Source organism: Bufo bufo, chromosome 6 (assembly GCF_905171765.1).
Source record: "Bufo bufo chromosome 6, aBufBuf1.1, whole genome shotgun sequence".
NCBI lineage: Eukaryota > Metazoa > Chordata > Amphibia > Anura > Bufonidae > Bufo > Bufo bufo.
The window spans coordinates 147,356,798-147,382,235 of record NC_053394.1 but is presented as its reverse complement, the minus strand read 5'-3'; positions in this window follow the sequence as shown (position 1 = coordinate 147,382,235).

Genomic DNA, 25,438 nt, shown 5'->3' with positions numbered 1-25,438 from the left:
CCGGTACTTCGCTAGCCTCCCCTTTGTAAGACAGGTTTGCTTTTTTTCTTGGGTAGTCTCAGGGAATACCCCTAAATTTAGTAGTCCAAAATGTCAAACAGGGGGTATTCTTCTGAAGAGGCCTACAGGATTCTGACCCAGTCGGATGAGGAGTGGGAACCCTCATCTGATGAATCTAGCGGGTCAGAATATGAACCTGTGGAAAGCAGTGGCTCTCTGACCCAAAGTTCGGACGAGGAGGTGGAGGTCCCTGGCAGCACCAGGCGTACCCGGCCCCATGTCGCTAGACCACAGGTTATGCAGGATCCGCTTCAAGAGCAGCAGAGTGGGGCTGTCGCTGCCGGATCACGTGGTGAGGCATACACCAGCAGCGCAGCCCTCCCTGGACCTAGTACCAGCACTGCCGTACAACATGGTGAAGTGGCGAGCACCAGAAGGGCAGTTGAAGCTGGTACGGTGGCACGTGCACTAGTTACCCCGTCGCAGCCACCGCAAAGACAGGCCCGTAGAGCCCCTAGAATCCCTGAGGTGCTGGCAAACCCTGATTGGCAGTCACCAACTTCAGCCGCACCTGTAGTTCCCCCTTTCACCGCCCAGTCTGGAGTTCGGGTTGAGACGGCTCAAATCGGTTCGGCCCTGGGATTTTTTGAGCTGTTCTTGACTGCGGAGCTCTTGGACTTAGTCGTGGCAGAGACCAACCAGTATGCCACACAATTTATATCCGCCAACCCGGGAAGCTTTTATGCCCAGCCTTTCCGGTGGAAACCAGTCCAAGTTTCCGAAATTAAAATTTTTTTGGGCCTTCTCCTCAACATGGGCCTGACAAAAAAGCATGAATTGCGGTCATATTGGTCAACGCACCCGATTCATCACATGCCCATGTTCTCTGCTGCTATGTCCAGGGCACGATTTGAGGCCATCCTCCGTTTCCTGCATTTTAGCGACAACACCACCTCCCGTCCCAGAGGCCACCCAGCTTTTGACCGGCTCCACAAAATTCGGCCCCTCATAGACCATTTCAACCAGAAATTTGCAGATTTGTATACCCCCGAGCAAAACATCTGCGTAGACGAGTCCCTAATACATTTTACCGGGCGCCTTGGCTTCAAACAGTACATCCCAAGCAAGCGTGCCCGGTATGGGGTCAAATTGTATAAGCTCTGTGAAAGGGCCACAGGCTATACCCACAAATTTCGTGTCTATGAGGGAAAAGATCAGACCCTGGAGCCGGTCGGTTGCCCTGACTACCTGGGGAGCAGTGGGAAGACAGTCTGGGACTTGGTGTCACCCTTATTCGGCAAGGGGTACCATCTTTATGTGGACAATTTTTACACAAGTGTGGCCCTCTTTAGGCATTTGTTTCTAGAACGGATTTGCGCCTGTGGCACCGCGCGAACTAGTCGCGTGGGCTTCCCCCAACGGCTTGTAACCACCCGTCTTGCAAGGGGGCAGAGGGCTGCCTTGTGTAACGAAGAACTGCTCGCGGTGAAATGGAGAGACAAGCGTGACGTTTACATGCTCTCCTCCATTCACGCAGACACGACAATCCAAATTGAGCGAGCAACCCGTGTCATTGAAAAGCCCCTCTGTGTCCACGACTATAATGCGCTCATGGGAGGGGTGGACTTCAATGACCAGATGTTGTCTCCGTATTTAGTTTCCCGCAGAACCAGACGCTGGTATAAGAAGGTGTCTGTATATTTAATTCAATTGGCGCTGTACAATAGTTTTGTTCTCTACAGTAAGGCTGGGAGAACACGATCTTTCCTCAAATTCCAGGAAGAGATCATCGAGAACCTCCTTTACCCAGGAGGTTCCGTGGCCCCATCCCCCAGTGTAGTTAGCCGTCTACACGAGCGACATTTCCCCAGTGTCGTTCCTGGTACCTCAACCCAACCGTCACCCCGAAAAAGATGTCGTGTCTGTAGCAGGAGTGGAATAAGGCGTGACACCCGCTATTTCTGTCCTGACTGTGCTGACCACCCTGCCCTATGCTATGGAGAGTGTTTCCGGAAGTACCACACACAGGTACACCTAGCATAGGGATTGCATCTCACAGGACAGGCACACAGGGCTATTAGGGCCCTTTTACTCTCAGCTGCTGCAAACCTCTCCTTTCACCTGGGATAAAGTGCATAACGTACTTCGCCACATCTTTGGGCGATTTGCGCTTTGCACATTGTCCCATGGGGAAGGAGAGGTTTGTTCTATAAAGGTAAAAAAAACTAAACAAAAAAAAAATTACCGGTAAGTAAAAAAGTTAAAAAAGTTTAAAAAAGTTAATATGTTCTGTTCTAAAGTTAATAAAGTTATTGCTTTGCGGCCTGGTTTTTTCTTTTTTGTTTTGTTTTTTTTACCTTCCAGGTGGACCAACCGATCGACCAGCTGCAGCACTGATGTGCATTCGGACAGAAGCATTGTGCTGCTGTCAGATTACACGCAAGTCGGTGTATGCGGCGCTGCAAGACGAGATTTCTCCTCTGCAGTAAAAGATATGTTTGCCGAGGCATATGAGCTGAGGAGGTGGCGGTGTTCATATACTTTGGCAAACACTTTGTATATATAAAAAAAAAAATCCCGGCAATGATTTATTCATCCACATCGATTGATGTGAATGGAGAAATCTGGTTTGCCAGGGCATACGAGCTGAAGTGGGTATGGATGTTGGGCGGAGCTCCTATGTCCTGGCAGACGCCTTTCCCCTCCTTTTTCTTTTTTTGGCAGAGATTTTTTCATCCACATTGATCGATGCGAATGAAGAAATCTGTGCCGTTCATTTTTTTCTTTCAGCCCAGAGGCTGAACGGAAAAAAAAAATCTCATTACCCGTATGCTCAATATAAGGAGAATAGCAGAAACTCCTAATGCTGGGCATACATGTAATGATTGCGGAGACCCTCAAATGCCAGGGCAGTACAAACACCCCACAAATAACACCATTTTGGAAAGAAGACACCCCAAGGTATTTGCTGAGGGGCATATTGAGTCCATGAAAGATTGAAATTTTTGTCCCAAGTTAGCGGAAAGGGAGACTTTGTGAGAACAAAATCCAAAAAATCAATTTCCGCTAACTTGTGCCAAAATTTTTTTTTTTCAATGAACTCGCCATGCCCCTCATTGAATACCTTGGGGTGTCTTCTTTCCAAAATGGGGTCACATGTGGGGTATTTATACTGCCCTGGCATTTTAGGGGCCCCAAAGCGTGAGAAGAAGTCTGGTATCCAAATGTCTAAAAATGCCCTCCTAAAAGGAATTTGGGCCCCTTTGCCCACCTAGGCTGCAAAAAAGTGTCACACATGTGGTATCTCCGTATTCAGCAGAAGTTGGGGAATATGTTTTGGGGTGTCATTTTACATATACCCATGCTGGGTGAGATAAATATCTTGGTCAAATGCCAACTTTGTATAAAAAAAATGGGAAAAGTTGTCTTTTGCCAAGATATTTCTCTCACCCAGCATGGGTATATGTAAAATGACACCCCAAAACACATTCCTTACCTTCTTCTGAGTACGGAGATACCAGATGTGTGACACTTTTTTGCAGCCTAGCTGGGCAAAGGGGCCCACATTCCAAAGAGCACCTTTCAGATTTCACAGGTCATTTACCTACTTACCAGACATTAGGGCCCCTGGAAAATGCCAGGGCAGTATAACTGCCCCACAAGTGACCCCATTTTGGAAAGAAGACACCCCAAGGTATTCCGTGAGGGGCATGGCAAGTTCCTAGAATTTTTTATTTTTTGTCACAAGTTAGTGGAAAATGATGATTTTTTTTTTTTTTTTTTTTTTTCATACAAAGTCTCCTATTCCACTAACTTGTGACAAAAAAAAATTTTTTTCCATGAACTCACTATGCCCATCAGCGAATACCTTGGGGTCTCTTCTTTCCAAAATGGGGTCACTTGTGGGGTAGTTATACTGCCCTGGCATTCTAGGGGCCCAAATGTGTGGTAAGGAGTTTGAAATCAAATTCAGTAAAAAATGACCTGTGAAATCCAAAAGGTGCTCTTTGGAATATGGGCCCCTTTGCCCACCTAGGCTGCAAAAAAGTGTCACACATCTGGTATCTCCGTACTCAGGAGAAGGTGGGGAATGTGTTTTGGGGTGTCATTTTATATATACCCATGCTGGGTGAGAGAAATATCTTGGCAAAAGACAACTTTTCCCATTTTTTTATACAAAGTTGTCATTTGACCAAGATATTTATCTCACCCAGCATGGGTATATGTAAAAAGACACCCCAAAACACATTCCTCAACTTCTCCTGAGTACGGCAATACCACATGTGTGACACTTTTTTGCAGCCTAGGTGGGCAAAGGGGCCCATATTCCAAAGAGCACCTTTCGGATTTCACTCGTCATTTTTTACAGAATTTGATTTCAAACTCCTTACCACACATTTGGGCCCCTAGAATGCCAGGGCAGTATAACTACCCCACAAGTGACCCCATTTTGGAAAGAAGAGACCCCAAGGTATTCGCTGATGGGAATAGTGAGTTCATGGAAGTTTTTATTTTTTGTCACAAGTTAGTGGAATATGAGACTTTGTATGAAAAAAAAAAAAAAAATCATCATTTTCCACTAACTTGTGACAAAAAATAAAAAATTCTAGGAACTCGCCATGCCCCTCACGGAATAGCTTGGGGTGTCTTCTTTCCAAAATGGGGTCACTTGTGGGGTAGTTATACTGCCCTGGCATTCTAGGGGCCCAAATGTGTGGTAAGGAGTTTGAAATCAAATTCTGTTAAAAATGACGAGTGAAATCCGAAAGGTGCTCTTTGGAATATGGGCCCCTTTGCCCACCTAGGCTGCAAAAAAGTGTCACACATCTGGTATCTCCGTACTCAGGAGAAGGTGGGGAATGTGTTTTGGGGTGTCATTTTACATATACCCATGCTGGGTGAGAGAAATATCTTGGCAAAAGACAACTTTTCCCATTTTTTTATACAAAGTTGTCATTTGACCAAGATATTTATCTCACCCAGCATGGGTATATGTAAAAAGACACCCCAAAACACATTCCTCAACTTCTCCTGAGTACGGGGATACCAGATGTGTGACACTTTTTTGCAGCCTAGGTGGGCAAAGGGGCCCATATTCCAAAGAGCACCTTTCGGATTTCACTCGTCATTTTTTACAGAATTTGATTTCAAACTCCTTACCACACATTTGGGCCCCTAGAATGCCAGGGCAGTATAACTACCCCACAAGTGACCCCATTTTGGAAAGAAGAGACCCCAAGGTATTCGCTGATGGGCATAGTGAGTTCATGGAAGTTTTTATTTTTTGTCACAAGTTAGTGGAATATGAGACTTTGTATGAAAAAAAAAAAAAAAAAAAAAATCATCATTTTCCACTAACTTGTGACAAAAAATAAAAAATTCTAGGAACTCGCCATGCCCCTCACGGAATAGCTTGGGGTGTCTTCTTTCCAAAATGGGGTCACTTGTGGGGTAGTTATACTGCCCTGGCATTCTAGGGGCCCAAATGTGTGGTAAGGAGTTAGAAATCAAATTCTGTAAAAAATGATGAGTGAAATCCGAAAGGTGCTCTTTGGAATATGGGCCCCTTTGCCCACCTAGGCTGCAAAAAAGTGTCACACATCTGGTATCTCCGTACTCAGGAGAAGGTGGGGAATGTGTTTTGGGGTGTCTTTTTACATATACCCATGCTGGGTGAGAGAAATATCTTGGCAAAAGACAACTTTTCCCATTTTTTTATACAAAGTTGTCATTTGACCAAGATATTTATCTCACCCAGCATGGGTATATGTAAAAAGACACCCCAAAACACATTCCTCAACTTCTCCTGAGTACGGGGATACCAGATGTGTGACACTTTTTTGCAGCCTAGGTGGGCAAAGGGGCCCATATTCCAAAGAGCACCTTTCGGATTTCACTCGTCATTTTTTACTGAATTTGATTTCAAACTCTTTACCACACATTTGGGCCCCTAGAATGCCAGGGCAGTATAACTACCCCACAAGTGACCCCATTTTGGAAAGAAGAGACCCCAAGGTATTCGCTGATGGGCATAGTGAGTTCATAGAACTTTTTATTTTTTGTCACAAGTTAGTGGAATATGAGACTTTGTAAGAAAAAAAAAAAAAAAAAAAAAAATCATCATTTTCCGCTAACTTGTGACAAAAAATAAAAAGTTCTATGAACTCACTATGCCCATCAGCGAATACCTTAGGGTGTGTACTTTCAGAAATGGGGTCATTTGTGGGGTGTTTGTACTGTCTGGGCATTGTAGAACCTCAGGAAACATGACAGGTGCTCAGAAAGTCAGAGCTGCTTCAAAAAGCGGAAATTCACATTTTTGTACCATAGTTTGTAAACGCTATAACTTTTACCCAAACCATTTTTTTTTTACCCAAACATTTTTTTTTTATCAAAGACATGTAGAACTATAAATTTAGAGCAAAATTTCTATATGGATGTCGTTTTTTTTGCAAAATTTTACAACTGAAAGTGAAAAATGTCATTTTTTTGCAAAAAAATCGTTAAATTTCGATTAATAACAAAAAAAGTAAAAATGTCAGCAGCAATGAAATACCACCAAATGAAAGCTCTATTAGTGAGAAGAAAAGGAGGTAAAATTCATTTGGGTGGTAAGTTGCATGACCGAGCAATAAATGGTGAAAGTAGTGTAGGTCAGAAGTGTAAAAAGTGGCCTGGTCTTTCAGGGTGTTTAAGCACTGGGGGCTGAGGTGGTTAAGGGTATTTGCATAATGTTATTTATTTGCTGTATGTATAAGGCTACATGCACACAACCGTATGTGTTTTTTTTTTTTTTTTTGCGATCTATTGTAACAATGCCTAAAACGGACTCGAATAGGACATGTTCTATTTTTTTTGAGGGGCTACGGATCGAACATACTGATGCGGATAGCACACGGTGTGCTGTCTGCATTTTTTGCGGACCCATTGAAATTAATGGGTCTGCATCCTATCCGCAAAAAAAATACGGAACGGACACGGAAACAAACAAGGTTCATGTGCATGTAGCCTAAGGCCTCCTGCACACGACCGTTGTGTGCACCCGTGGCCGTTGTGCCGTTTTCCGTTTTTTTTCGCGGACCCATTGACTTTCAATGGGTCCGTGGAAAAAACGGAAAATGCACCGTTTTGCAGCCGCATCCGTGATCCGTGTTTCATGGCCGTGAAAAAAATATGACCTGTCCTATTTTTTTCACGGCCAACGGTTCACGGACCCATTCAAGTCAATGGGTCCGTGAAAGAACACGGATGCACACAAGATTGGCATCCGTGTCCGTGATCCGTGGCCGTAGGTTAGTTTTTATACAGACGGATCCGAAGATCCGTCTGCATAAAGCTTTTTCAAAGCTGAGTTTTCACTTCAGAACCGACAGTATATTCTAACACAGAAGCGTTCCCATGGTGATGGGGACGCTTCTAGTTAGAATACACTACAAACTGTGTACAAGACTGCCCCCTGCTGCCTGGCAGCACCCGATCTCTTACAGGGGGCCGTGATCAGCACAATTAACCCCTTCAGGTGCGGCACCTGAAAGGGTTAATTGTACTATCATATCCCCCTGTAAGAGATCAGGGCTGCCAGGCAGCAGGGGGCAGACCCCCCCCCTCCCCAGTTTGAATATCATTGATGGCCAGTGCGGCCCCCCCCCCCCTCTATTGTAATTATTCGTTGGTGGCACAGTGTGCGCCCCCCCCCTCCCTCCCTCTATTGTAATAATTCGTTGGTGGCACAGTGTGCGCCCCCCATCGGCCCCCCCTCCCTCTATAGCATTAACAACATTGGTGGCCAGTGTGCGGCCTCCCATCCCCCCCCCCCCCCCATCATCATTGGTGGCAGCGGAGTTCCGATCGGAGTCCCAGTTTAATCGCTGGGGCTCCGATCGGTAACCATGGCAACCAGGACGCTACTACAGTCCTGGTTGCCATGGTTACATAGCAATAGTACAATAGTAGAAGATTCATACTTACCGGCTGCTGCGATGTTCGTGTCCGGCCGGGAGCTCCACCTACTGGTAAGTGACAGCCTCAGGTCTGTGCGGCGCATTGCTAAATGAACTGTCACTTACCAGTAGGAGGAGCTCCCGGCCGGACACGAACATCGCAGCTCCCAGGTAAGTATGAATCTTTTACTATTGTACTATTGCTAGTAACCCGCTGCCACCAATGATCGGGGGGGATGGGGGGGGGGGGGAGATGGCCACCAATGTTGTTAATGCTATAGAGGGAGGGGGGGGGCGATGGGGGGCGCACACTGTGCCACCAACGATTTATTACAATAGAGGGAGGAAGGGGGGGGCGGGGGGGGCGCACACTGTGCCACCAACGATTTATTACAATAGAGGGAGGAAGGGGGGGGGCGCACACTGCCACCAACGAATTATTACAATAGAGGGAGGAAGGGGGGGGGGCGCACTGGCCACCAATGATATTCAAACTAGGGAGGGGGGGGGGGTCTGCCCCCTGCTGCCTGGCAGCCCTGATCTCTTACAGGGGGATATGATAGTACAATTAACCCCTTCAGGTGCGGCACTTGAGGGGTTAATTGTGCTGATCACGGCCCCCTGTAAGAGATCGGATGCTGCTAGGCAGCAGGGGGCAATCATGTACACAGTTTGTAGTATATTCTAACTCGAAGCGTCCCCATCACCATGGGAACGCCTCTGTGTTAGAATATACTGTCGGAAATGAGGTTTCACGATCTAACTCATATCCGACAGTATATTCTAACATAGGGGCGTTCCCATGGTGATGGGGACGCTTCAAGTTAAAATATACCATCGGATTGGAGAAAACTCCGATCCGATGGTATAAAAGGGACTCCAGACTTTACATTGAAAGTCAATAGGGACGGATCCGTTTGAAATGGCACCATATTGTGTCAACGTCAAACGGATCCGTCCCCATTGACTTGCATTGTAATTCAGGACGGATCCGTTTGGCTCCGCACGGCCAGGCGGACACCAAAACGACTTTTTTTTCATGTCCGTGGATCCTCCAAAAATCAAGGAAGACCCACGGACGAAAAAACGGTCACGGATCACGGAAAAACGGGACCCGTTTTTGCGGACCGCAAAAAAATACGTTCGTGTGCAGGAGGCCTAAATCTGTAAGTTCCTAGTAACAGGCTGGTAAACCACCACTTCACATTAGTCACCACTCGATGGTGCTGGTACTTTCCCCTATAAAAGGGACAGGCTGCTAGACACAAGGATAGGAGAGAGATGTGATGAGAGGAGTTATGAGGAAGTGTGCAGTGAGGAGAGTCAGATGAAAGTCCATCATGTAGCTCCCACTTTAGCCCCTTTAGCAGTGGCCAGGCTGAGGGAGGTTGGAGGAGGAATCATCTGAAGCTACCCAGCTCAGACCAGAGTAAATATGGATATGCAGCGTCCCACTACGTGTGTGTGGGCACTGCTTAAAAGCACTTTTTGTCTTAACAATTGAATTGTGCGGTATTGTATGACTTTGTATTAATGTATCTGCAAAATCCCTGTTACCAGGCAGATTAGGTGTAATTTATACATCCCACCACTAGATGGGGATAAAGCTTAGGTCTTATATACAGGGTGGGCCCTTTATATGGATACACCTTAATAAAATGGGAATGGTTGGTGATATTAACTTCCTGTTTGTGGCACATTAGTATATGTGAGGGGGGAAACTTTTCAAGATGGGTAGTAACCATGGCGGCCATTTTGAGGTCGGCCATTTTGAATCCAACTTTTGTTTTTTCAATAGGAAGAGGGTCATGTGGCACATCAAACTTGTTGGGAATTTCACAAGAAAAACAATGATGTGCTTGGTTTTAACGTAACTTTATTCTTTCATGAGTTATTTACAAGTTTCTGACCACTTATAAAATGTGTTCAATGTGCTGCCCATTGTGTTGGATTGTCAATGCAACCCTCTTCTCCCACTCTTCACACACTGATAGCAACACCGCAGGAGAAATGCTAGCACAGGCTTCCAGTATCCGTAGTTTCAGGTGCTGCACATCTCGTATCTTCACAGCATAGACAATTGCCTTCAGATGACCCCAAAGATAAAAGTCTAAGGGGGTCAGATCGGGAGACCTTGGGGGCCATTCAACTGGCCCACGACGACCAATCCACTTTCCAGGAAACTGTTAATCTAGGAATGTTCGGACCTGACACCCATAATGTGGTGGTGCACCATCTTGCTGGAAAAACTCAGGGAACGTGCCAGCTTCAGTGCATAAAGAGGGAAACACATCATCATGTAGCAATTTCGCATATCCAGTGACCCCCTTAGACTTTTATCTTTGGGGTCATCTGAAGGCAATTGTCTATGCTGTGAAGATACGAGATGTGCAGCACCTGAAACTAATTTACTGATATGGGACTTCCGAAAATAACCAGGTAGACTCTCTTCTCTATTCTCTGAAGTTTTCTAGCAGAGTCTGGAGAGAGCCAGGCACGTGCTCCTTTACTGGTGGCTCATTCTTTATACCATAAATGTCCAGGTAGACATCCCCTTTAACCTATTAGCGAGGATGGAACTGGTGAAAGCTCAGAGCCCGCTTATGAGGCTGCTCCAGAACAATACTGCTAGGAGAGGTAACCGCTTATTAATGCCGCTCAGAAAGTTCTTATAATTGGCGGCAGATGATTTTTTTTAAAGGTTTATTCTTTGAGAAATTATTGAAACAAAAAACCTTGGAATATTTCCCCTGTCAGGAGAGAGATAAACTATTACAAATTGATCAAACACACCTATTCCAGAGCCACTCGTACAAATGACAATATGAACTTCACAGGGAAATATCCGACCGCCCCCATGAATGGAATTAAAACTAGATGCTCAGCTCCATCATGAAAGGAGGATTGTGCGAAGCCGCAGACAGGAACATCATTTAAAGATTCACAAATGAGCCTGGATCCCGTTCCGAGAGCCGCTGCAGTGTTTGCCAGTCTGATTTGAAATTCATATTTTTTTCCATTGTTCTGACTCAATTATCATATTAGTGAACAAGAGCATCATTATCGCATTTCATCTCCGACACACTTTGATAAGATGTTTGCAAATGTGAATAGCAGAAATATATCTTATTACGCTGTGGCAAATAGGAATTTAAGCAGTTAGTAATTAAGGGGTAATATGGAAGATGCTGTGTTCATTTGTTCATATAAATATTCATATGCCAAACGCTGGGCGCATTTAATAAACATTTTTCTCGCTTACAAAGATATCAAAATCAGCGTCCTGTGCCGCCAAAGTTGGATTACGTCTGCTATACGGCCTGGAAGGGCCCGCAAGATAATTGAGCGATTTTCTGTCATAGTGGAGACTTTCAGCTTTGCTAGAATCTGACACGCATCCTGACCTTAAATCACACAATATTCGCAAAGAGAAAAGATTAAGTAAAGAAGAGATGGAGGAGAGTAGAGCATAAGATGGGGAAGGAGAGGACAATAGAGGTACTTGTATAAGGCTAGTTGCAGACTAGCGTCAATGTCCAGCAGACCGTTCCAGGCGCGCAGGACCTCTGTGCATTGCATGCAGCGGTTTTCTTCCATATTTGCCGGAATGTGGCGGGATCTCCGTTATAATGAAGGGGGCCAGATGGAGCCTTACAAACCTCCGGCAATGACTGAGTGCACAGAGGTTTGGCAGGCTGGTCCTTGCTGGAACAGGCTGCCTGATCTCTGATGCTAGGGAAGAATATAGAGGTGATGGAGAAGCCTGTGTGTGCAGGGTTCTGATGACACAATTCTAGTCATACGGACATAATAAGGCCCACTTGTGCGATGGACTGGACAGGGGGCAAGGGGTCACTTTAAGATGCAATAAGGCAATAAGTGTTTGTCGTGACGCCAGTTTCAGTGAAGCAACAAGGGCACAGGGCCCCTTTTAGTGATACTGTGGATGTTACCCAGGTGTAGTAATGCCAGAGTGGTGTAGGGTAGCCTATAATGTCCCTTTAAGATGTTGTGCACGTGTCAAGGTGCTCCTACCTGAATACGCCGGACCCCAGGCGTTGTCGTCCGAAGCAGAGCAAAGGGGGTAGTTGATAAAGGGGATGAAGAAATAATTTGAGTCCAGACCTTGTGATGAAGTTGATAACAGCTTTACTTTCAATAAACGTTTCTCCAAACAGTTAACAGGCTTTGTTTTGGTTTCCAGCAGGCTTTGGCATTAATTGTGGCAGGCAAACGCCTCTCTGCTACATCAGTCGCTCTCTGACTCTGCTGTGCTAACAGGCTGGCTATGGAACTCAGCTTCCTCTTTATGCTGTACTTCACTTTTTGTGGTCTGGTATGTCTCTAGCTTTATCCAGGGAAGTTTACTCCTGGTATCTGAGGCTTCAGGCTTCTGCCTCCAGATCCAGGTGAGCTGAAGGTGCTCCAGCTGGTCCAGACAGGGCTCGCCCAGCAGGGACGAACTCCTGCTTAAGGGGGTAAGCCAGACTCAAGCCTAACTAGAACTCCACCCTCCCTTTAGCAAGTGGGACACACCCACCACACCACAGGAAGGGGGGCAGAATAAAATAAAAAAGCTCCATTCTCTGTAGGATAGCTCTGCCATCTATGCTGCCACCTGCTGGTGAACCAGGCATATGACACTTGAACAGGTACAAAATAGGAAATGCACATAGTGAAGGACCTGCAATAAATACATGTGATAACCTGAGGTTAACCATAGGAGACAGTAGCAAGGTGCAAAGGTGGTAACGGCACTCTGGGGCGTTACACATGCATTAGCCTGGTGTTGGTGGAAAAAAGACCTGTTTTGGAAGACGTCAATTCATTGGAGCGAAAATAAATTTTCTCCTCTCCAGCCATCTAATTTGGAATCCAGCAGGACAGGAAGTCCTGGCCTTTTATCAGGATAAGGTAAGGCCTCATGCACACGACCGTTGTGTGCACCCGTGGCCGTTGTGCCGTTTTCCGTTTTTTTTCGCGGACCCATTGACTTTCAATGGGTCCGTGGAAAAATCGGAAAATGCACCGTTTTGCAGCCGCATCCGTGATCCGTGTTTCCTGGCCGTGAAAAAAATATGACCTGTCCTATTTTTTTCACGGCCAACGGTTCACGGACCCATTCAAGTCAATGGGTCCGTGAAAGAACACGGATACACACAAGATTGGCATCCGTGTCCGTGATCCGTGGCCGTAGGTTAGTTTTTATACAGACGGATCCGAAGATCCGTCTGCATAAAAGCTTTTTCAAAGCTGAGTTTTCACTTCGTGAAAACTCAGAACCGACAGTATATTCTAACACAGAAGCGCTCCCATGGTGATGGGGACGCTTCTAGTTAGAATACACTACAAACTGTGTACAAGACTGCCCCCTGCTGCCTGGCAGCACCCGATCTCTTACAGGGGGCCGTGATCAGCACAATTAACCCCTTCAGGTGCGGCACCTGAAGGGGTTAATTGTGCTGATCACGGCCCCCTGTAAGAGATCAGGGCTGCCAGGCAGCAGGGGGCAGACCCCCCCCCCCCCCCCCCAGTTTGAATATCATTGGTGGCCAGTGCGGCCCCCCCCCCCCCTCTATTGTAATAATTCGTTGGTGGCACAGTGTGCGCCCCCCATCGGCCCCCCCTCCCTCTATAGCATTAACAACATTGGTGGCCAGTGTGCGGCCTCCCATCTCCCCCCCCCATCATTGGTGGCAGCGGAGTTCCGATCGGAGTACCAGTTTAATCGCTGGGGCTCCGATCGGTAACCATGGCAACCAGGACGCTACTACAGTCCTGGTTGCCATGGTTACTTAGCATCCCACCACGCCCCCCCCCCGATCATTGGTGGCAGCGGGTTACTAGCAATAGTACAATAGTAGAAGATTCATACTTACCGGCTGCTGCGATGTTCGTGTCCGGCCGGGAGCTCCACCTACTGGTCTGTGCGGCGCATTGCTAAATGAACTGTCACTTACCAGTAGGAGGAGCTACCGGCCGGAAGCAGACAACGCAGCTCCCAGGTAAGTATAATTCTTTTACTATTGTACTATTGCTAGTAACCCGCTGCCACCAATGATCGGGGGGGGGGGGGGGTAGATGGGAGGCCGCACACTGGCCAGCATTGTTGTTAATGCTATAGAGGGAGGGGGGGCCGATGGGGGGCGCACACTGTGCCACCAACGATTTATTACAATAGAGGGAGGAAGGGGGGGGGCGCACACTGTGCCACCAACGATTTATTACAATAGAGGGAGGAAGGGGGGGGGCCGCACACTGTGCCACCAACGATTTATTACAACAGAGGGAGAAAGGGGGGGGGGGGCCGCACTGGCCACCAATGATATTCAAACTGGGGAGGGGGGGGGGGAGTCTGCCCCCTGCTGCCGGGCAGCCCTGATCTCTTACAGGGGGATATGATAGTACAATTAACCCCTTCAGGTGCGGCACTTGAGGGGTTAATTGTGCTGATCACGGCCCCCTGTAAGAGATCGGATGCTGCTAGGCAGCAGGGGGCAGTCATGTACACAGTTTGTAGTGTATTCTAACTAGAAGCGTCCCCATCACCATGGGAACGCCTCTGTGTTAGAATATACTGTCGGAAATGAGGTTTCACGATCTAACTCATATCCGACAGTATATTCTAACATAGAGGCGTTCCCATGGTGATGGGGACGCTTCAAGTTAAAATATACCATCGGATTGGAGAAAACTCCGATCCGATGGTATAAAAGGGACTCCAGACTTTACATTGAAAGTCAATAGGGACGGATCCGTTTGAAATGGCACCATATTGTGTCAACGTCAAACGGATCCGTCCCCATTGACTTGCATTGTAATTCAGGACGGATCCGTTTGGCTCCGCACGGCCAGGCGGACACCAAAACGATGTCCGTGGATCCTCCAAAAATCAAGGAAGACCCACGGACGAAAAAACGGTCACGGATCACGGACCTACGGACCCCGTTTTTGCGGACCGTGAAAAAAAACGTTCGTGTGCATGAGGCCTAACTTTCACACTAGCGTTTTTCTTTTCCAGCATAGAGTTCCGTCCTAGGGGCTCTATACCGGAAAAGAACTGATCAGTTATAGCCCCATGTATTCTGAATGGAGAGCATTCCATTCAGGATGCATCAGGATGTCTTCAGTTCAGTCTTTTTGACTGTTCTGGACGGAGATAATACCGCAGCATGCTATGGCTTTATCTCCAGCCAAAAATCCGGAACATTTTTTTTCCATAGGAATGTATTAGTGCCGCAATGCCGGATAAGTCCTACCGGTCTGCTCATGCGCAGACCTAAAAAAATATGAAAAAAATAAATGCCAGATCCGTTTTTCCGGATGACACTGGAAAGACTAATCCGGCATTTTAATGCATTTGTAAGACGGATCAGGATCCTGATCAGTCTTCCAAATGCCATCAGTTGGCATACGTTTTGACTAATCCGACAGGCAGTTCCAGCGATGGAACTGGCTGCCGGATTCATCTGCCGCAAGTGCGAAAGTACCCTTTTAGGCTTCATGCACACGACCGTATTTTGTTTCCGTGTCCGATCCATTTTTTTTGCGGATAGGATGCGGACCCATTCATTTCAATGGGTCCGCAAAAAACGTAGACAACACACTGTGTGCTGTCCGCATCAGTATGTCCGTTCCATTGCTCCGCAAAAAAAATAGTGCATGTCCTATTTTTTTCTAGTTTGCGGACAAGGATAGGCATTATTACAATGGATCCGCCAAAAAAAAACGGATGCCATACGGAACGTCATCCGTTTTTTTTGCGGACCGCAAAACACATACGGTCGTGTGCATGTAGCCTAAGAGATCTGAAATATGTATCTGAATATGTAGGTAGACTGGACACTTTGGGTCGGGCTGGTGTACATTTAAAGGATTTGTCAAGTCGAACACATCTTTATTGCATATAGAACGTTGATAGCAAAAAACTGGAAAACAGAAACAATACCAATTACTAAAAATATTATAGAGATGGTGTCAAGAAGCTGTATCAATGAAAAATCGTATGCAATATGTATAGACAGGTATACCATTATGCAACAAAAATGGGAAGCATGGCTAAAGTACTTCCCTAAGTAAGGAGGGAGTCGGATGTGTGAAAGGAGACGGTCAACCGAAAAGTCAGACAACATAAGAGAAAGCATAAATATAATAAAGATTGTAATGCATAAAACCAATTTAGTATTGGCAGAAAAGATTAGTGATACATGTAATTAAAGATATGTTCTCAATGTATATGTAATAAAGATTCACTTTTCTTTATTCATTTAATGTTAAAGTTAACAAAGATTTAAGAAGGCACTTTTGTGTATATGTTTATTTTTTTTTACTGCAATTTATTCTGATACATGCATAATCAATTATATTTGAAATGTAGATTATGTGTTCCCACCTCATGTGATATGAAGTAATATTACATGTGAAAAATAAAATTTTCTGTATGTTATATTGAAATTTCTTTGAAAATTCTAATAAAAAAATTATTTAGTTCTAATTCTTAAAGGAGTTATCCCATGACTAATGTAAAAAAAAAAAAATCAGATATTATATAGTACATGGTAATCTCTTTCTAACAAAGCTAAAACCAGACCAGTACTTCACATAAATCCAGAGATCTCCTCATTCATTGCTCTGCTAGATCTATATCAAGTTGACAGCTCAAGGGGAGTGTCTTTTCAGCTGTATCTCAGGAGGCGTGTCCATTTGCTGCAGCTCTCTCCCTATAACAGCTCAGGAAGCGGTTGAAGGATAAAACTGAGCATGTGCAGCCATCTGAGTGAGCAGGACAAAGAAATAAGAAAAGAAAAAAACAGCAGGTGGCGCTATATAGATACATTTTATTGAATAACTCAGTGGCTGTGCTAAAGTGTTCTGTTCCAGGTGCTTTTTTGAGAACTGTAGAATATTTCTTTGTAGGACAACCCCTTTAAGTTTAAAGGGACACTTTCAGGTGAATGGGGTATTTTAATAAATTCAGTATTCATAGATAATTTTTTTTCTTTTTGGCTATTTTTTTTATTTTTATTTCAGCAGTATTATACCATTGAATATGACATACAAATATTGTCCTTTCATAGCAATGAGCACAGAGAGATAAAACTCCTATACAGATAAGTAATCCATTGTCAGTTTACTGCTGCTGTAAGGGAAAGGTGTTATCTGCTAGTATACTAGTAGAATGTAGAACTGGAATGAATATCAGGATAGGCTGCCGTGGTAAAACTCCAAACAAAGTAGGAAGTTAAAAGCCAGGACAGGAAGTAAAATCACATGGAGTGACTTCAAAAATTGCATACAGAAAATGTTTCACCAGTTTTTTTTTGGTTGAAAAAAGTATAATAATAACAAAAAATAATAATAAAAAATAAATAAAAAATAAATATATATATATATATATATATATATATATACACACACACACACATAGAATATTCACATACAGGTTGTTAATATGTGGGAAGGTCTCTCTGGAAGAATTAACCCTTTCATGCCTCCACTGTACATGTATGGTAGAAGTCTGTACTTTAAAAGTGGCACCCACTCGTGAGCACAACAGACGCCATAGCGCCCAGGGCTAATAGCTGCAGTTGGCGATAAGGCCTCTTGCACACGACGTATGGCTTTTTCAGTATTTTGCGGTCCCCAAAAAACGGATCCGCAAAAAATACGGATGACGTCCGTGTGCATTCCGTTTTTTGCAGAAGAGAACAGCTGGCCCCTGATAGAACAGTACTATCCTTGTCCGTTATGTGGACAATAATTGGACATGTTCTTTGAACGGAAAAGCGGAAATACGGAAACAGAAGGAATACGGAGTACCTTCCCTTTTTTTTGCGAATCCATTGAAATTAATGGTTCCATATATGGTCAGTATATGGAACGCAAAAAACAGAATTTAAACGAAAAAAAAAGGCCTAAGGCTGATCATTTAGACATTTAACCCCTCAGATGTCATGGTCAAACGTGATCACGGCATCTGAGAGTACAAAACCTGGGAGTGCTGAGCTACTCATTCATTGTGAAAGGCCCGAGCTTGCTGGAGACTATCAGGCCTTTTACAGGTATATTTCAATATAGGCATTTAGGTAGCAGCACTACATTGGAATATACAGAATTTTCTATTTAGCAGTGGATTTAATTCCATTTCTAAATAGAAATACGCAATCTGATGATTGCATGTTGTAAAGGCCCTTGGGGGCCTAAGAAAAGTACAAGAAAAAGTAAAAAAAATAAATAAATATATATATAAAAATTCAAATCACCTCCCTTTCCCAAGAATAAAAATAAATATAAATAAACATCATAGGCATTGGCGCATATGAAAACTCCCATACTATTAAAGTATAAAAATGTTTATCCTATATGGGAGTAAGGAAAAAAAATAAAAAATGGCCGATTTGACTTTTTTGGTCTCTTCACCTCTCAAAAAAAGTGATCAAAAAGTCATACACTTGCACACATCTTTATAAAGGTACCTAATAAAAAAGGTATGTCGGAATATGGCAATGAAAATAATTTTTTTTCCCCAGTCCATCATTGTAATTGTACTTACCCAGAGAATGAAGAGAACGATCAGTGTAAAAACGAAACTCATTAAATAGTGGCAGAATTGCATTTTTCCCCCCAATTCAACCCCATTTGGATTTATTTTTTCCAGTTTCCCATTATATATATATATATATATATATATATATATATATATATATATATATAATTTCCTCATATACAAGATAATATGGTGCCATTAGAAAGTACAACTTGTCCCACAGAAAATTATCCCTCATATGTTTATGTGAACAGAAAAATAAAAAAGTTATGTCTCAGGGAATTGCAATGTCTTGATGTAGTTAAAGATGAGTTGGCGGGTCGGGACATTTCTTCCTCTTTAGATGCTCTGACAACTCTTGCCACTCAGTTTGACCTGTGGTTCTGTGAGTGTGCCAATGAAGTGGCGTGGGAGAGAAGACCCTTTTGACTGGCAACAACTTTTCAGAAGCCACTTTCTTCTTATTCTCCCTCACCAGCTATTTTCCCAAAGCTTATGCAGGTGGATAGAATACGGCTGACAGAGGAGGAGTGTAACCACAGATGTGCCAATGAGCTGTGGAGGCAAAGGTCATCTCGCCCACAGTTGTCCTCAGAAGTTGGGAGCCTCGGGTCGGTAGGAGAGGTGGCCCTGGGTGAAGATTAGTCCTCTTCATGATTCTATTTGCCAGTGATGTTATCCTGTTCTGGTACCCAGTTCACCATGTTGGCCCTCCTGGATTCTGGATTGGCGGGTAGCTTCTTGTATCAGGCCATGTTGGACCAGTATTGGATACCCATTTGACTCTTAGTGATGACATCCGTTAATTAATTCCACTTGTGGATTCCACTTGTGCTAAAGTCATCAAGTTCCCTGCCGTTGGGGTTACCTTGACTCCATCCGCATAATACATTCTTAGATTGGAGGTCTGGTCAAATCTTATGTATGACATCCTGTCATACAAAATGCTTTGCTTCTGTCCAGTCTGCTCAATCTCTCTCATTAACTCAAAATCTACCAGGTTTACCAGTACAATACTGCCTTTTTGTCCTTATTATTGTCGCTCCGTCTGTGGATAAGTCGCTCCGTCTGTGCATTGACTATTAAACAAAATAACAATAAAGAATAAGTGTTCATTACCTCTCATTCCAGAACTGTTTTATCAACTGAATGGAGCCAAATTTGATTTACATGGGGCCTACAACTTGATATGGGTCTGTCAAGGCGATGGAACACTGATTCCAACACCCATGACGGTTACTACAAACACCTGGTTAGGCCCTTTGCTCTAAGCAATGCACCAGCCATCTTTGAGGAATTTGTTAATGATATTTCCAAAAACCTTCTGTACACATGTGAGTCGTGTACAGTGCTTTGCAAAAGTATTCACCCCCTTGACTTTTTTCGTATTTTGGTGGCTTACAACCTCTAATTAACATGGATTGTTTGAGGATTTGCATCATTTAATTTACAGAACATGCCCACAACTTTGAAGATGTTTTTTTTATTTTATTGTGAAGCAAACAACAAATAGGGCAAAATAACAGAAAAAGTCAATATGCATAACTATTCACCCCTCTAAAGTCAATACTTTGTAGAGCCACCTTTTGCAATCACAGCTCCAAGTCGCTTTGGATAAGTCTCTATAAGCTTGCCACATCTTACCACTGGGATTTTTGCCCATTCCTCCTTGCTCCAGCTCCTTTAAGTTGGATGGTTTGCACTTGTGAACAGCAATCTTTAAGTCTGACCACAGATTTTCTATTGGATTAAGATATGGGCTTTGACTAGGCCATTCCAACACATTTACATGTTTCCCCTTAAACCACTCAAGTGTTGCTTTAGCAGTGTGTTTGGGGTCATTGTCCTGCTGGAAGGTGAACCTCCGTCCTAGCCTCAAATCACGCACAGAATGGTGCAGGTTTTGCTCAAGAATATCCCTGTATTTAGCACCATCCATCTTTCCCTAAACTTTGACCAGTTTCCCAGTCCCGCCTGCTGAAAAACATCCCCACAGCATGATGCTGCCACCACCATGTTTCACTGTGGGGATGGTGTTCTTTGGGTGATGTGATGTGTTGGGTTTGCGCCAGACATAGCGTTTTCTTTGATGGCCAAAAAGTTAAATTTTAGTCTCATCAGACCAGAGCACCTTCCTCCATACATTTTGGGAGTCTCCCACATGCCTTTTTTCGCAAACTCATAACGTGCCTTTTTGTTTTTAGCTGAAAGTAATGGCTTTCGTCTGGCCACTCTGCCATAAAGCACAACTCTAAGAAGCGTATGGCTTATTGTCGTCCTATGGACAGATTGTCCAGTCTATGCTGTGGAACTCTGCAGCTCCTCCAGGGTTACCTTAGGTCTCTGTGCTGCCTCTCTAATTAATACCCTCCTTGCCCGGTCCATGAGTTTTGGTGGGCGGCCGTCTCTTGGCAGGTTTGCTGTTGTGCCATGTTTTTTTTGCATTTGGTTATTATAGATTTGATGGTGCTCCTGGGGATCATCATAGATTTGTATATTTTTTTATAACCTAACCCTGACTTGTACTTCTCAACAACATTGTCCCTTACTTGTTTGGAGAGTTCCTTGGTCTTCATGGCAGTGTTTGGTTAGTGATGCCTCTTGCTTAGGTGTTGCAGCCTTTGGGGCCTTTCAAAAAAGGTGTGTATATGTAATGACAGATCATTTGACACTTAGATTGCACACAGATGAACATCATTTCACTAATTATGTGACTGCTCAAGGTGATTGGTTGCACCAGAGCTTTTTATGGGCTTCTAACAAAGGGGGTGAATACATACTGTGACAGAGTGAGGGGTTGTGTCTGGCAAGGCAGGTATTTTCCTCCCAGCATGTGCAGCTGGGTTGGTTTCCAGCCAGGTGGGGTCAAATACCGGACCGGAGTTTAAGTCCCATTCCGGGTTTTGGCAGCACCTGTCTGTCCTTAAAAAGGGAGCTGGGATGCGGGCAAGAGCAGTGAGACTGGCGTGAACGGCGATATTTTTGGTTTCTTCATTTTTCAGGCACGGTTGTATGTCGTACATTAAACCAGCTGTATTACAACCAGTGCCTTAAGACAAAATGGAGGCTGTTGTGAAGGCCCTCATGGAGGCCAATCTGCAGCAGTGAGAGACAAACCTGCAGCAATGCGAGGCTAATAAGCAGCAGCAGGAGACTAACCAGTTGCTGCTACAACACGTGATGGCTTTGCAGACAGCAGGAGCAACCACGAGCGTCCACGATGCCTGGAAAGCAGTCCGTGCCGCGATTCCTAAGATGACCCCCGCAGACGACATCGAAACCTAACTGGCGATTTAGGAGAAAGTGGCCATCAGGGAAAAGCTACCACGTGACTAGTGGGCTGAGGTCGTCACTCCATTCCTGGCATCCGATTCCCAGCAGGTGTATTTCGACTTGCCGGACGATCAAGCGGACGACTACTGGGTACATCAGTAAGGGTTTAAGCCAGCTGAGCCTGCGAGGACCCAGTATTATGACTTACTCCACTTCTTGCAAAAGTGGCTACAGCCTGATGTGCTGAGTCCCATGGCTACGCTGGATAGACTGTAGGTAATTAGGGATTAACCCCCCTTGGGGAAAGGGCACACAGCCAGGCCTACTAAAACCATATACCTTAAATAAGAGACTGACAACCATATTCCTTTTAATGCTGGGTGATGATCGGCCATAGCTTTCTTTATTTAACAATAACACCATAACTGTCAATGGCGCAGTATGCCAGCCGCTGGCCTCCCAGCGGGCAAGTCTGCCTTGTGCCATAACCACTTCCAACTGAATTATATACCGCCAGCTGTGACTTGCATTCACATGTCATCATAATCCAGATCCTTATTCATTATCCTCTTATATTGTTATCTTATTCTCCAATATTCTTCTTCTTTTTTTTTTTTCCATTCATCTTTTCTCTTTTTTTTTTTTTTTTTAATTATTATTATTTTTTAAACAAAATATAATAACCACACATGAGGAAAAATCGGACCCGGTCCGACAAACCACCCCTAACTCACAGGGAGGGCGGGAGGGAACCAGCTTGTCCACCGTCAAGAGGAAGTGAAGGGGGCAAATTAGCGTTTATATAACCCCCCAGCACCGCCCCTTCCTCTGATGCAAACCTGGGAAGGCTTACAATTTAACCCCTTACCCACTATAACCTCCCACCATATTCCCAACTCCAACTACGGCCCTGACCCTTATACACCTGGGGGCAAAGGGAATTGGGAAGGACCCCCAGTCTCTAATCACCCTCCCTACACTGTCGGGTGCTTACCAGACTATTGGCTGATATGTTCTGGAGGGCTCTGCCACCCCCTCTTCAGCACTGGATCGGCCAGGTGTCTCCTGGCAACACCCTAGAAATGGTGGACCTGGTGGAGCACTACAAGGCTACTAAGACTGTTACAGGGGGTTCTTTTGGGAGGGGGACAGTCAAACCCTGTAAATCTCCATCCCAGACCAGGCGACTTGTACCAACCAAACCCACCCCGGGTGTACCCCCTACGGACCTGGCTCAGATAGTCTGCTGGCGTTGTCAGGAGCCAGGCCATGTAAGAGCTGACTGTCCTCATCAGGTGGAACCCATGGATACTAACTATGGCTACCGTCAGTTGCTATATTCCAAGAAGCTGTGTGCAGCAGGTAACCCAAAAACTCTAAACCACCTGTGCCAGGTGGAGGTAGGAGACACTCCAGCAGATGTTCTGCTGGACTCAGGGAGTCTGGTGTCCCTAGTAAGGGCTCCCCTGGTACGGTCAGCGGAGTATACTGGGTGGAAAGTCTGGGTCATGTGCATCCATGGAGACTTAAAAGACTATCCCACCGCCCTGGTGTCCCTTACCACAGGGGCTGGCAAATGGACTCACGAAGTGGCAGTTGCCCCAAATTTACACTACGAACTTATAATAGGGAGAGACTTCCCAGGCTTCCCGACACTGTGGCCTGTTATGAGAGTGACTAGTACCCATGAGACAGGGGTAACCCTAGCAGAGTCGCCTGGCTCAGGGGGCGACCAGAACCCTGGGAACTTGAGACCGAAGGGCCAGCAGTAAGGGTGACCGCCACTTCGGTGGAAGAGGGGGAGAAAACCCTGCTAAGTGTCATGGTGGGAGACGTGGAGGACTTGCCGCCGTGTCTTGAATTGGCAGACCTTAATGTCTCCGGGGATAATTTTGGTACCGCCCAACGCCGGGACCCAACCCTATCCCGTGCCTGGGAAAATGTGTTAATAGTAAATGGTGAACCACAACAACCTGGGGCAGAGTCAGTGTTTCCCAGTTTTGTGGATCATCAGGATATGTTGTATCGGGTAAACCAACTACGGGGTGAGCCTATTGAACAGTTGGTGGTCCCCAAGGCTTATCCCAAGCTTGTGTTAGATCTAGCCCACCAACATGTTCTTGGGGGTCACTTGGGGCTGCAGAAAATTCAGGATCATATTCTACAGCGGTTTTACTGGCCTAGCATATTCAAAGAAGTGGTAGAGTTTTGTAAGTCTTGCCCGACCTGCCAGATAACTAGCCCCCAACCACATTTCCGTAATGCCCTAGTATCTCCCCCGATTATCGAAGTACCGTTTGACCGAATAGCTATGGACCTCATAGGCCCAGTACCGAAGTCCACCAGAGGGCATCAACACATCTTAGTCATTCTAGACTACGCCACTCGGTACCCGGAGGCGGTGCCACTGCGACATACCTCGGCCAAACTCATAGCTAAGGAGTTAATGGAGATGTTTTCCCTAGTGGGACTACCTAAAGAGGTTATGACCGACCAAGGGACCCCTTTTATGTCCAAGGTGATGAGGGAACTCTGTAAGTCGCTGCACATAAAACAACTACGGATGTCCGTTTACCATCCGCAAACGGACAGTCTGGTAGAACCGTTTAACCAAACATTAAAAAATATCTTGAAAAAGGTAGTGTCTAAAGATAGGAAGGACTAGGACCTCCTTCTGCCCTATCTCATGTTTGCAGTGCGAGAGGTACCCCAGGCGTCTACTGGGTTCTCGCTATATATGGCAAACACACTCGTCTCTTGGATGTGGCCAAAAAGGCATGGGAACAACAACCCACTCCACATAAAAGTGTCATTGAGTATGTTACCCAGATGCAAGATCAGATAGAGACAGTGTTGCCTCTTGTTAGGGAGCATATGGAGGCAGCTCAGCGAGCCCAGAGTCGAGTCTATAATCGGCAGGCTCGGGTCTGGATCTTTAACCCGAGTGATCGGGTTTTAGTTCAGGTGCTGACCCTGGACAGTAAATTCCTGGCTAGATGGCAGGGGCCCTACGAGGTACTCGAGAAAAGTGGAGATGTAAACTACAAGGTACACCAGCCAGGTTTAGCATGTGAATTTACTAAAACCATGGAAAGATAGGGAAACCTGTGCAGAAGACAGCCCGCGGCCGGGTTTTCTAGGAGAAGAGGTAACGGCCCCTCTGTCTGATGTAAGAGAGGTGGCTGCCACAGTAAAAATTGCTGACAGCCTCTCCTCTAAACAGACTCAGGAGGACAGGGAGTTTGTTAGTCGGAACACGGATGTGTTCTCGGACCTCCCTGGATGCACTTCCATAATCCAGCATGACATTGTCACTGAGCCTCAGGCAAAAGTCAGATTAAAAACCATACCCGGTACCCGAGGCTCGGCAACAAGCCATATCGGGGGAGGTGCAGCTAATGTTGCAGCTAGATGTCATTGAGGAGTCAAAAAGTGAGTAGGCCAGTCCTATAGTATTGATACCTAAGCCAGACGGGACATTGCGGTTTTGTAACGACTTTCAAAAACTTAACGAGGTTTCGAAATTCGATGCGTATCCCATGCCCCGGGTGGATGAGCTCATCGAGAGGTTAGGACAAGCCCGGTATTTTTCTGTTTTGGACCTCACAAAAGGGTACTGTCAGGTGCCCTTAACGGAGGCTGCCAAAGAGAAAACTGCCTTCATCACGCCTGAGGGGCT